A 13,202-nucleotide genomic window follows, 5' to 3' on the forward strand; every position below is an offset into this window, starting at 1 on the left:
TGCAGTGCAGAGCCCGGCTGGATCCCACAAACCATGAGATCATGACCTGAGCTGAAACCAGGAGCCCACCACTTAACCGACTGAGCCCCCCAGATGCCCTCCTAGGGCGTCTTCTTGGCACTGGCCCAACGATGAACCTTGTGGAAGGGTCACTGGCTGGGATGAAGAGGCTCGGGTTCCAGGATGAACAATGTGATCTTGGGCAAGTCATCTAACCTCAGTTGTACCTTAGTGTTTTCATCTGTACAAAGGAGCACTGGTTTCAATGATGCCTAATCTCCCTTCGTCTGTTCTTACTCTCACTCTTGTCTTCACGTGGGGCCAAGAGACCAGCAGAAGAAATTCTCCTTGGTGGCAATAACCGATCAGATTAAGTGGATTTCCAAACATGCTCAATCCTGACTCCTTGCCGCCAAATCCTTTCATTTAGACAAATCGTTCTTAACCTTGGCTGCTCCTAGAATCACATGGGCAGCTCTCACAGCTGTCAATGCTGAAGCAGCATTCCAAGTGCAACTGTAGCAGAAGCTCCGGGGCAGGGCCCAGGCATCAGCATTTGAAGGCTCCCCAAGGATTCCAGTGCAAGGATGCATTGATGCCAGCCTTTGGTCAGGAGCCCTGGGATGGGGGTTCACGCTCCGACTCCGTCTGCATCCCGGGTCTCTCATGTCTGGTTACTCTCCCACTACTCACTGATGACCTTTAAAAAAAGTTAATTCTTTCCCCTTTTTCTCTGCTCTGGCCTGTCATTGAACTCACCCAGCTGATTGTGGCGCTTATGATTGAGAACCTCTTCTGACCGCTTCCCTTTCCCCAGAAATTAACGTGATCATTAAGGCTTATAATTTCACTCACCAGTGCTATCAATCAAGGGGCTGCGAAACAGAGTTAAGAGTCCTTTTGTAATTGGCAGCAGCCTGTGATTCGGAGCAGAGCATCCAGGGACTGTGGGGAGGCTGAAGGAGGGGGAGGGCCTGGTGTGCAGGGAGGGGTTGTGCCCCCTTGTACTTACTCTGCAAGCCCTTTGTGGCCTGCTCCCTCAGGGGCCAGTGAGCTTCCAGCTTCAGCAGCTCTAAAATGTCAAAAGGAGGAAGCCAGTTCTTGCCAATAGCACTTCAGGCTACCCCTTGCCCACCCCCAAACTCTTCAGAACTTGAGAATAGGAAAGAGCAGTGGATTCTTTAGACACTGGGCAATTTGTGTCTTGTCGGGCAGGGGCAGTGGGTCCAGATTATCTACAGTTCAGAAGGGGGATTCAGGCTGTCAGACCTAAGGGAGTAACACTCTTCCCCAATCCCGTTGTTCAGAGATACTTCGGAACCCTATAACCAGCAGCTGAGCCTGGAGCAGTGCGTACTCTGTGCTTCCTTCCCCAGCCCAGAGTACCTTCAGGCTTCCCCGTGTGTGCAGCGAGCACAGTGGCCCTGGGACAATAGCTGAATTCCCCCTCCTGGAAGGGTTGACTTAGCTCATTCAGTTTCTAGAACACACAGTGCCCAATGGATTGTCTCATATATACACGGTGGGTGGCTTGTGGACCGGAGGTGATAGGAGAGTTATTTTGTTTTAAATAAAACATTATTACAACATTAAAGGTGACTTTCTTTTATTAGATAATAATAGGAAAATCTGGAGGAGAAAAATCATCTATAATTTCACCTCCTTAACACAACCATTTCCATGTTTGACTATTTTTTCTGGTTCTTACCCATGTACCATGTATATTTGATGCACTTTGAAAATGATTTAATATGTTGTTTGTATCCCTTTCTGAGCATTTTACCCTTACCTTTGTCTGGGTGAGATGTCCATCCATTTGCCTGAGAGAAATACTGAGATTTGCTATAAAAGGGAATGAAAGGGGAGAAGGATGAAGATCCTGCTTCTGACCTGAAAAATAGGTTTATTTTTTAAATATATTTTTTTAAGTTATTTTATGTTTATTTATTTTTGAGAGACAGAGACAGTGCAAGCAGAGGAGGGTCAGAGAGAGAGAGGTAGGTACAGAATCTGAAGCAGGCACCAGGCTCTGAGCTAGCTGTCAGCACAGAGCCCCACACGGGGCTTGAACCCACCAACCGTGAGATCATGACCTGAGCTGAAGCGGGATGCTTAACCGACTGAGCCACCCAGGCGCCCTGAAAAATAGGTTTAAACAACATAATAAGCTTACAATCCAGGATTTTATTTTTAGTTTTCCAAATACTTCATTCTCTTCTTTTTCAAAGGTGGAGCCTAGAGTTCACAGAGTTCTGTTGTGAAGAGAAAATTCTGCTTTGGCCTATGACAGTGCAGCCAAGAAGCATGCTGCCTGATGGTCGAAGTAAAGGGAAGTAAAAGAAAACCTCCTTCCTTCCCTACTTCTTGAGTATGATGGAAGAATGGAAAACAGAGTGAAGCGGAGTAAATAAGTCTCATGTCTGTGTCTCAACTTCCAGGCCTTTTTTTTTAAATTTATTTTTGACAGACACAGAGAGAGAGCATGGGCCAGGGAGGGGCAGAGAGACAAAGAATCGGAAGCAGGCTCCAGGCTCTGAGCTGTCACCACAGAGCCCAACACGGGGTTGGAAATCATCAGGAACTGCGAGATCATGACCTGAGCTGAAGTTGGATGCTTAACCCACTGAGCCACCTAGTCGCACCCAGACCTTTTTAAAAACAGAGAGAGAGAGAGAGAGAGAGGGAGAGAGGGAGAGAGGGAGAGAGGGAGAGAGGGAGAGAGGGAGAGGGAGAGAGGGAGAGAGGGAAAGCGAGAGAGCGAGCGAGCGAGCGCGCATGCGCGCGGGGACGCGCAAGTGTGCGCCTGCGCCCACAGAGTGCAGCGTTTGCTCGTAAGTGCAGGGGCGGGGCAGACAGAAGCGGATGGAGGATCCGAAGCGGGCTATGCTTCACGCCGACAGACTAGAACTTGATGCAGAGCTTGAGCTCAGGAACCATAAGGTAATGACCTGAGCTGAAGTCGGACCCTCAACAGACTGAGCTACCCAGGCGCCCCTCGACTTCCGGACCTTTGACTTCGTGTGAGGGAGGGGTATTGGGAAGTTAGGCTAACTTCCAGGGAAGAAGGAGTTCTCTGCTTCTAGACCTGGGTTCTGGTGACCCAGAGTACTCTGAGGCTGCTTCCACAATACTCGTGGGGTGGGCCATAGCAACGTGGGTACCACATGTGGGAAGAAAAGTGAGGTCCCAAGGTTTCGGTTTCTCTCCATTCTCCTGTTATGTGGAAGCTGACTCAAGAACTAGGGGCCACGGAAGGGCAAGGTGACAGACTGGTCAGCAGAGGGTAGGCATGGGTCACTCGGTCTATGACTGTCTGGAGAACTTGGCAGAGGTCCGGGAGTCACAAGAACTAAAGTGGAGCCCTGTTGTCCAGGGACCACCACAGGCTCCGACCAAACCTGGAGCCCAGACCCCGACTTACAGCTGCTGCAACACTCAGTGCAAATGCCTACTGGTGGGCAGCCCCTCAGAAGAGACATTTTCAGAATCTAGTGGGGCGGGAGCACTATGCCTGAGGACCTCAGCTCTTCCTACAACTGGGAGCACTCTTCTGGGGCACTAGCCCCCATTATATGGGAGCACCTTCTTGGGGGAGAAAAGCAGGGACAAGGGGTCACTTTCTGGGAGACTGCAGCCTACCTTAAGGGCTATTTAAATCACCCTCACAAGATAAGATGCAATGTTGATGTTTATCTCTGAACAGCAGGTGTGTGTTTGTGAAGACCAGTCGAATTGTAGAAAAACTAAAGAAATTGCATATTTCTACAATTTGAATTGTAGGGGGTTTGTTTGTTTAGAGAGAGTGAGCAGGGGAGGAGTGGAGGGAGAGAGAACCTTAAGCAGGCTCCATGCTTAGTGTGAGCCCAACTTAGGGCTCAAACTCCTGAACTGTCACATCATGACCTGAGCCGAAATCAAGAGTCGAATGCTTAACCTATGGAGCCACCCAGGTGCCCCAAATTACAGCAGGAGTTTCATTTGTGCTCTCCTACTTTAGCTCTAAGGAACTGGGTGAATCATTTGAACTGTGAAATGGGTGAAAATAGAGCGATCTCCAAACTCTTGTTTAATTCTGGCTTTCCAGCCCCATAATCCAAAATAAGAATTTTGACTGGGGTAAGGGAATGAGATGTGATAACCCCATGGGTTATGATATTCATCATTCCCTCACTTCTTCACCCAGTAAGCCTCACTGAGGGCCCACTGCGTACCAGGATTGAGCTCCACGGTCAGGAAACAGAGAGGAGTGATAAAGCCTTCAAGGACCTCATTCATGCTTTAGCAAGGGAGACAGATATACAAATTACAATGCGGCGACAAGAGCCATCATAAATGGAGACAGGGACACTTTGCTAAGGGGACACGAGAGCAGGAGAATCTTCCCTCTTCCCTGGGATGCGCGGTAAGCCTTTACCGAGCTGCTGGCAGTTAGGCTGATTCTTGAATGATGAGCAGGGGTGAACCAGGTGGGAACAGCAGGTTAGCTGGAACAGCATGTGCAAATGCATGTTTGAGTGGCATGTTTAGGTCGAAGCTTCAGAGGTTGGAGGATATGTTGGTAGCAGCTGAAGGTAGGTATGTTTGAAACAAGATTGGAATCTGATTCTGGAGTGTGTAGACATCTTTCTTTAGGCATTGTTTTCGGCTTTGAGTTGTTATGTACCTACACACCTTCAGTCCCTGCTAGACTGTGACACCCAGGTCCCGATGTACTTAGAAAGCAGTCAGCATTTGTTGAATAAAGCGTTAGATGTGTTACTGTAGTGTACAGGGTCAATTAATTATGAGGAGATAGATTCTGTTGATCCATCTGACAAGTGTCAAGACTAAAACAACCGTTTTGGCTTCTCTAACAGCAGTCTGTACATCCCTGTAGTCACCTTGAATCCCTAGGATTCAATCCCTGGGAATTACTGGTTCCTGTGTTTTCCACCAAACCCTTCAGCATAATCCAATGTGTGATGTCTGTTCTGGATTCCTTTATATTGCACTGTCCCAAAGCACTTCACCTTATTATTTTTTAATTCATCTTCCTTACAAGTAAAATTCAGACCCTGCTGAAGAAAGAAAATGGTAGCAGTCCAGCCTCCTCTGTAACACTGCCTCCACGATAGTTGAGAAACATTGGCAGTAAACACCAGACGGGATAAGGTCAGCAGGCTGTATTACCCAAATAGCTGGCGAAGGCTGGGAATAGTACCTCCCTTCCAGAGAGCGAGCCAGTGGAGGAGTTAGAATGCCAACTTCTCGCAGCTGAAAGACTACATTACCAATGAGGCCCCTTCCCCAAAGGAGAAGGGGCCACCGTGAATTAGATATTTTTACAAAATTCTCACATCAGGGGCGCCTGGGTAGCTCAGTCGGTTGAGCGTCTGGCTTTGGCTCAGGTCATGGTCTCACGGTTCGTGGGTTTGAGCCCCGCGTCGGGCTCTGTGGTGACAGCTCTGAGCCTGGAGCCTGCTTCAGATTCTGTGTCTCCCTCTCTCTCTGACCCTCCCTTGCTTACGTTGTCTCTGTCTCTCAAAAATAAATTTTAAAAAACATTAAAAAAACACCCAAATTCTCATATCCATAAATTGGTACACAACTCTTGTGAAAACAACCTAGCAACTTGTATCACAAGCCAAAAATATTCATTCATATCTTAAGATTTATTTCTGGAACTCTGGCTCAAAAAAACCCAAACAAACCCTAAAACATAGCAAGAGTTGGAAAGTGGGTAATGGGCTTTGAGAAGGGCACTTGTTGTGATGAGCACTGGGGGTTGTATGTAAGCCACTTTGGCAATAGATTATATTTAAAAAAAATTTTTTTTTAATAAAATTTTAAAACTTAAAAAATTTTTTAATTTATTTTTTTGTTTATTTTTGAGAGACAGAGAGAGCATGAGCAGGGGAGGGTCAGAGAGAGAGGGAGATACAGAATCTGAAGCAGGCTCCAGGCTCTGAGCTAGCTGTCAGCACAGAGTCTGACACGGGGCTCGAACCCACTAACCGTAAGATCATGACCTGAGCCAAAGCCAGATGCTTATTCGACTGAGCCACCCAGGCACCCCTAAAATTTTTTTTAATGTTTATTTTTGAGAGAAAGAGAAAGAGAGAGGGGCAGAGAGAGGCAGACACAGAATCCAAAGCAGGCTCCAGGCTCTGAGCTGTCAGCCCAGAGGCTGATAAGAGGCTTGAACCCATGAACTGTGAGATCATGACCCAAGCCAGCGTTGGACACTTAACCGACTGAGCCACCCAGGCGTCCCACATAGCAAGAGTTTTATGCATGGTGGTGCTTACCATACTATTATTTATTATAGTGGAAAAATAAAAACTTCCAATAATAGAAGGTAACACAAATAAATTTAGTATACTCTACATTAATTGCTGTATCTGCAAAATTATATGGAGGTTTTAGTGTATGAAAATTTGCATAGGAAAAATAGTGGGATTATGGGTAAGTTATTTTTTATCTGCTTTCTAAACAATCGATCAGGTGGTTTTATTCTTTTAATAGCTTGACATATTTATATCTGTGTTGGTATTTTTTCATTATTTATATATATTTATTTTTACAGTTAACAAATTTATTTAAAATTTCTAGAGCTGGGGGGCATCTGGGTGGCTCAGTTGGTTGAGCATCCGACTCTTGATTTTTGCTCAAGTCATGATCTCATGGTTTGGGGACTGAGCCATGCATTGGCCTCTGTGCTGGCAGCACAGAGCCTGCTTGAAATTCTCTCCCTCCTTCCCTCTCTCTCAAAATAAATAAATACGCATTACAAAAATTTTCCAAGGCTGGAGCATTGCCTGCCTTAGTCCTGGCTGTGGGGCCCACCCAGGTGGGAGGGTCTATGGAGGTAGGTATGTGCACTCTGGCAGGTATAAGGAGGTGCCTGCCTTCTTGGGAATTCCTAAGCAAGTTCAGGGAAAATCTGCATACCCATGGTGTCTCATTAATGCCTGCAGGAAAAACAAGGGCATGGAGGCTGAAGAGGCAGATCTGTGAGAGGTGTGAGTGAGTGACAAAGAGAAACAACAGCAAGACCCCCACAGGATTTAGAGCTGGGCTATGCACCCCCTCACCCACGTGGACGCCCAGGCAGGTAAGTGACATGTCCAAGGTCAGGTGGTGGCACTGACCTCAGAGCTCAGGCTCTCCCCAGCTTCCGAAACTGAATTTTGCAGTCCATACAAAAGACCAGTTCCCTGCTTCTTACTGTGGAAATGTGTCTACTCAGTGCCTCTGTTAGGAGCTTACTTTACTTCTCGCTCCCTCTCACAGGGGAGTGAAGGCTTTCATCTCCTAGTTTCCCTTCCCACTGCTTCCCCTTTGGGTGGTACAGGGGCCTGGCGACTCCATGTGCTTGAGTGTTTCCAGGAAGGGAAGAATTTGGTCAGGGGTGTCACATTTCCGTACAAGTAGAGATCAGGGATGAAAGAACACTTTCTTTTCTCAACAAATTCTTAGAAATCATGACCACTTCCTCAAAGAACTATTGTTTGTTTGGTCTTTTAAAACAAATTACCGATATATGCAACTCTAACTAGCTGCATCTTAAAACATGTTGAGCGAAAGAATCTAGACAAAAAATTTACTTACTGGTCTGAGGACATAGAGCTGGGATTTGAACCCAAGTCTTGGTGGCTTTGAAGCTTATCATCTTTCTACTCTTCCTTGGCCTCTGCCTCTTGGCATTTGGTCTGGGCTCTGGGCTGCTGTTAGGGGAGGGCTTTGGACAAGTCCCTTCCTGTGTCTGAAAAATGAGAGACTTGGATTGAATTGCTTCTGAGATTCCTTACAGCTCTAACATCCTAAGACTCTGTAAGTCTATTTTCTTTCTTTATTTTTTTAATGTTCATTTATTTCTGAGAGCTGGAGAGAGCGCAGGAGCAGGGGAGGGGCAGAGATAGAGGGGGACAGAGGATCTGAAGGGCTCTGTGCTGACAGTGGAGAGCTCGATGTGGGGCTCAAACTCATGAACCGGGAGATCATGACCTGAGCTGAAGCTGGATGCTCAACCGACTGAGCCACTCAGGTGCCCCCCACTGCTGGTTTCTTAGTGTTGCCAAAAATGCCCTGGTCATATGAGATGTCAACATGCGGGGAAATTGGGTGAGGGGTACATGGGAACTCTTTGTATTATCTTTACAGCTTTTCTATAAATCTGAATTTTATTTATTTATTTATCTATTTATGTGTCCATTTATAAATGAGAGAGAGATAGGGAGGGAGAGAGGGAGCGCATGAACTGGGGAGAGGGGCAGAGGGAGAGAGAGAGAGAACCTTAAGCAGGCTCCATGTCAGTGGAGCTCAGTCCCCCAACCCTGGGATCATGACCTGAGCCAAAATCAAGGGTTGGATGCCCACCTGACTGAGTCACCCAGGCGTCCCTAAATTATTTCAAAATAAGAAATGGTTTTGTTTTGTTTTGGAGTACACAGTGACATGTCTTCTTGCCTCTTCCTTGGGCCATCCAATCTGTTCTGATTCTTACATAATCTCTCAGAGATACTCAACTAATAATCAGAGAAAGTGTCCATATTGTATAAATATCATTTCTCAAAACCTAAAGTGTGTCTGTGAGATACGTTCCTCCGAGTGGAATCGCTGGGCTTCTGGTTCTGATATTGCCAGTCTGCCTTCCCTGGAAGCTGTGCCAACAGTTCCTCCTTCCCACGGCTGAGGTGCATGAGGACCTGCCGTTTCACCCCCACAGACTTGTCTGTGAGACCGTTCACCTCAGTCTTATCAGACTGCCCACTCCCGAAACGCCAATGAGCAGACGTCCGCAGAATGCTGTCACAGAACAGTGGGTACACGCTGAAGCACGTCGCCCAGGCAAGTGGGGGGTGGCTGCAGTGGCCGGCCGGGAGCAGCCAGACTGTGACGAGGGGCAGCCCCATGATTAACATTCCTGACGTGAATTACTACTGTCCTCAGGAGAAGACGCTCACAGAAGGGCATTGTCTCGGCTCCGCAGCACACAAAGGGTCAAGCCTCACAAATTTGCTCATAGCGGGGGGAAAAAATACTCCACGGGTCAAAATGTTCAGATTACAGGTCCAGGAAAATCCCTTTACAGAAAGAAGACAGCAAATCCCCAGTGCAGTTGAAAGGACAAAACTTTCTTCACCTCAGAGATTCTCCAGTGAATAAACCGGTTAAACATGGTTTGGATTTACTGAACATGAAAACAACTGGATTAAAGTATAATCTAGCTAGAAAGGAAAGGAAGCGTACCAAGAATGCTAAGTCAGGACAAAGCTGTGGTGTTTGTGTGTGCCAAGCATGGACGGACATTCCAGTTTTATAAGCAAGTTTTCTTAAATGTATAACTTTCCTTTAGATCAAGATAACGAGTCTCTGCTTGCATCGGCCTCTCTGACAACACAGGTATCAAGGCAGCTGTACGGGCGCTGGGAGGTCAGATGCCCAGGAGGCCACAGGCCTGGGCGCACCAGCCTCTGGAGGCGCCGGCTGTCACGCGGGCGTACAGCGTGGGCCTGGCCGAGCTGCCAGCAGCCCGTGCAATGTGCATTGGGGTAGGCATCGCACATTTACAGGTTCTAGAATTAGAAAGACCTGGCTTTGTATCCTAGTTTCACTTTTACCGACTGGGTGACCTTGGGCAAATGACTTATACCATCTCTGCTCTTTTGGTAAAATGAGGAGAATACCCACCCATTAGGCTGTTTTGAGGATTAAAAAAAAAATTTTTTTTTAATGTCTTTTATTTTTGAGAGAGAGAGACAGCGCGAGCAGGGGAGGGTCAGAGAGAGAGAGGGAGACACAGAATCTGAAGCAGGCTCCAGGCTCTGAGCTGTCAGTGCAGAGCCCAACGCGGGGCTCGAACCCACAAACCATGAGACCATGACCTGAGCCGAAGCCAGACGCTCAACCAACTGAGCCACCCAGATGCCCCTGTCTTGACGGTTAAATGAGATAATATAAGGGAAAGGCCCAGGCCGAAATGGAAGAACCCAACAGATAGTAGGCTGGTTGTCTTCCAATCTCGGGGCACGTCCAGATCTTGCTCTGTGGCAGGAGGCTTCAGAATCTGTTACATCATGGGCTCCTAACCCTTTTTTGTATCAAGGATCCTTACTCAGATGTTTATAAAAGCATAAAATGAAACAGGACTCCAAGCCAGTTTGTTGAATACATTCCTTAAAGTGTTTTTTAAAACTTGTGACAAAATAATACATAGGTCTCTCTTTAACACATTAAATAAGATTTGAGGGTAGGTTGTCTAATAACGACAATCATTTTAAAGTATATCAGTGGCGTGCCTGGGTGGGTCAGTTGGTTGAGTGTCCAACTTTGGCTCAGGTCATGATGTCATGTCTTGTGAGTTCAAGTCCCAGGTCAGGCTCTGTGCTGACAGCTCAGAGCCTGGAGCCTGCTTTGGATTCTGCATCTTCCTCTCTCTCTGCTCCTCCTCCACTCACACTCTGTCTCTCTCAAAAATAAATATTAAAAAAACAATAAAGTAGTGATCAGTGTATTTCAAGATCTCCAACAGCAAATATGACATTCATACTTACATCTCTTTAAAGTTTATTTATTTTGAGAGAGAGCACAAAAAGGTGAGGTGTAGAGAGGAGAGACAGAATCCCAAGCAGGCTTCACACCTGGTGCACAGAGCCCAATGTGGGGCTTGAACCCATGAACCATGAGATCACGACCTGAGCAGAGGTCAAGAATCAGATGCTTAGCCAACTGAGCCACCCAGGTGCCCCCATACTTGCATTTAAAAATTGGTGACAATCACAAGTTCTGCTTATACTATGGTTGGCTCCTACATTCATAATGGAAGAAATGCTACATTCCAGTTAGAGAATATGAAGTATAAAGATGCAACTTTTTCCCCATCCAAATTCAGACCCCAGATTAAATAGTATCACCACCTCTGGTCTCAAGACTACTGATAAAAAGCATTTAAAACCTGTCAAGCCGGGGGCTCCTTGCTGGTTCAGTTGGAAGAGCATGAAACTCTAGATCCTTTTAGGCTTTCACTCTGGGTTCTCTTAAGATATTCTGTTGGTCTCCCATTTTCTGCAATTAGAAAATGATATGCCTGCATGTTGTTTTGTTTTTAGTTTGTCCTGTGTGGTATTCGCTCAGCTTCCTGGACTTGTGGTTCAGTGTCTTTAATTTTGGAAGGTTCTCAGCAATGATTATTTCAGTATTTTGCTCTGTTCTCTTTCCCTTCTGCTATTCCAGTTACATCTTATGAAAGTATCCCACAGTTTTTGCAAGTTCTGTTGGTGTTTTTTTAGTTTTTTCTTTGCATTTCAGTTTGAGAGGTTTCTTTTCTGTTTAATTTTAGAGAGAGTGTGCACAAGCAGGGGAGAGAGAGAGAGGACGAGAACGAGAATCTCCAGCAGGCTTTACACCCAGCATGGAGCCCGATGAAGGCCTCCATCCCACAACTGTGAGATTGTGACCTGAGTCACAAAAGTTGGATGCTCCACTGACTGAGCCACCCAGCTGCTCCAGTTTGAGAAGTTTCTATTGACTTACTGTCAGATTCACGGGTTCTTCTTAAACTATGTCAAACCTACTAATGAGTCCATGGAAGACGTTCTTCACTTCTATTACAGTGACTTCGATTTCTACACTTTTGATTCTTAATTTCCTTTTCTCTGATTATATTACCCTTGTGTTCTTGCATGTTCTCTTTTTCTAATAAAACCTTTAACATGTTAATCGTGGCTACTTTAAATTCCTTGCTTGATAATTCCGAAATCTGTGTCCTTTCTCCAGTCTCTCTCCAGACTTTTTCTTGCCTGTTGGCATGCCTTGTAATTTTTTGTTGAAAGCCAGACATCTTATATTGGGTAACAGAAAGTGAGGTAAATAGGCCTCCATGAAGATTTGTGGTTAGTCTGGCTAGGGAGTGAATGTGTTCAGTGTTTGCTGTAGTTATAGTGTCACAGGCTTCAAATTCCTCTAGTGTCTGCTTTTGTCTCTCTCTTCACTTTGGGTTTCCCTCATTATTCCTCGGAGTCTGTCTTGCATTGTTAAAAAGTTTTTTTTTTGAAGTTTACTTTGAGAAACAAGAGAGAGAGAGAGAAGGGGAGGGGCAGAGAGAGAGGGAGAGAATCTGTGTTGTCTGCTCAAAGCCCAACTTAGGGCTTGAACTCACGAACTGTGAGATCATGATGTAGGTCTCAACCAAGAGTTAGATGCTTAACCGCCTGAGCCACCCAGGTACCCGTCTTGCATCTTTCAGCTGTAATCCACTGTGACCATACTGGAGTCCTGGGGGTGTGGTGGTAGAGTAGGAGATGTGTGCATTCTATTATGTCCAGATCAAATCTCCGTGTTTTACTGGGCCTGTGACCTCTGTAAGTATTTCCGCAGTGATACAGCCTTGCCCCTCTGCCCCTTCCTCCTTTCTTTGGCTGCAGCATTCCTAGTCTGTTTCCTTGAAGTCTTGACCCTTGTTGACTGTATATAATTTTCCCCCTTAGGTGAGATAGCAAGGCTGGAGGGGCTGGCGTGAGAAGCATGCCCTTCTCCCAACTGGACTCCCAGACTCTGGCAACGTCTTTTACCCTGGAGAGTGGGCCTTTGTAATAAAGAAGGTTCTGGGTGTATGTCACAATGATTATTCATCTCCTCTCCCTGCCAGAGCCATGAGGGGATCTCCCTTATCTTCACTGTGGTATCTGGGGGCAAAAAGCCCGGGGACATACGCAGTTCCTCTAATACTGCAGTCTCCAGGAATTTCTCACTCTCAGGCTAGATAGCACTCAACCTCTGGAAATCCATTATTATTGTGTAAGCGTTCCTGCTAGTTTATGGCTCCAGCACTTTCTGCTCCAGGCAAACAGATTTTGACCATCAATTCTTGATGAGCTCCCCCCCCCAGACTTTGAGGTGATGGTTTGTTTGCCCTGCAACCCCAGTTCTCTGATGGGTGGGTCCAGAAAATGACACGGATTTTCAGTTTGTCCATCTTTTACTTGCTGGAAGGACAAGAGTGCCAACTTTTAAGCTCTTTACATGTCTGAGCCCAAACCGGAAGCCCCCTACATTCTGAATGGCCACTCCCTTCCCTCTACCTGAACTCCCATTTCCCTTCTTGTCTTCACATGTAGCAGATCGTCTCTCTGGCTATACTATCAGTGAGTGTTTTCGTAATGATGTCCTACCAAGACTGAGTTACTTGAGAAACGGGGCCATGGTTAACCTCTTGCCTATGT

The sequence above is a fragment of the Suricata suricatta genome, chromosome 7 (genome assembly GCF_006229205.1).
Source record: "Suricata suricatta isolate VVHF042 chromosome 7, meerkat_22Aug2017_6uvM2_HiC, whole genome shotgun sequence".
NCBI classification, from domain to species: domain Eukaryota; kingdom Metazoa; phylum Chordata; class Mammalia; order Carnivora; family Herpestidae; genus Suricata; species Suricata suricatta.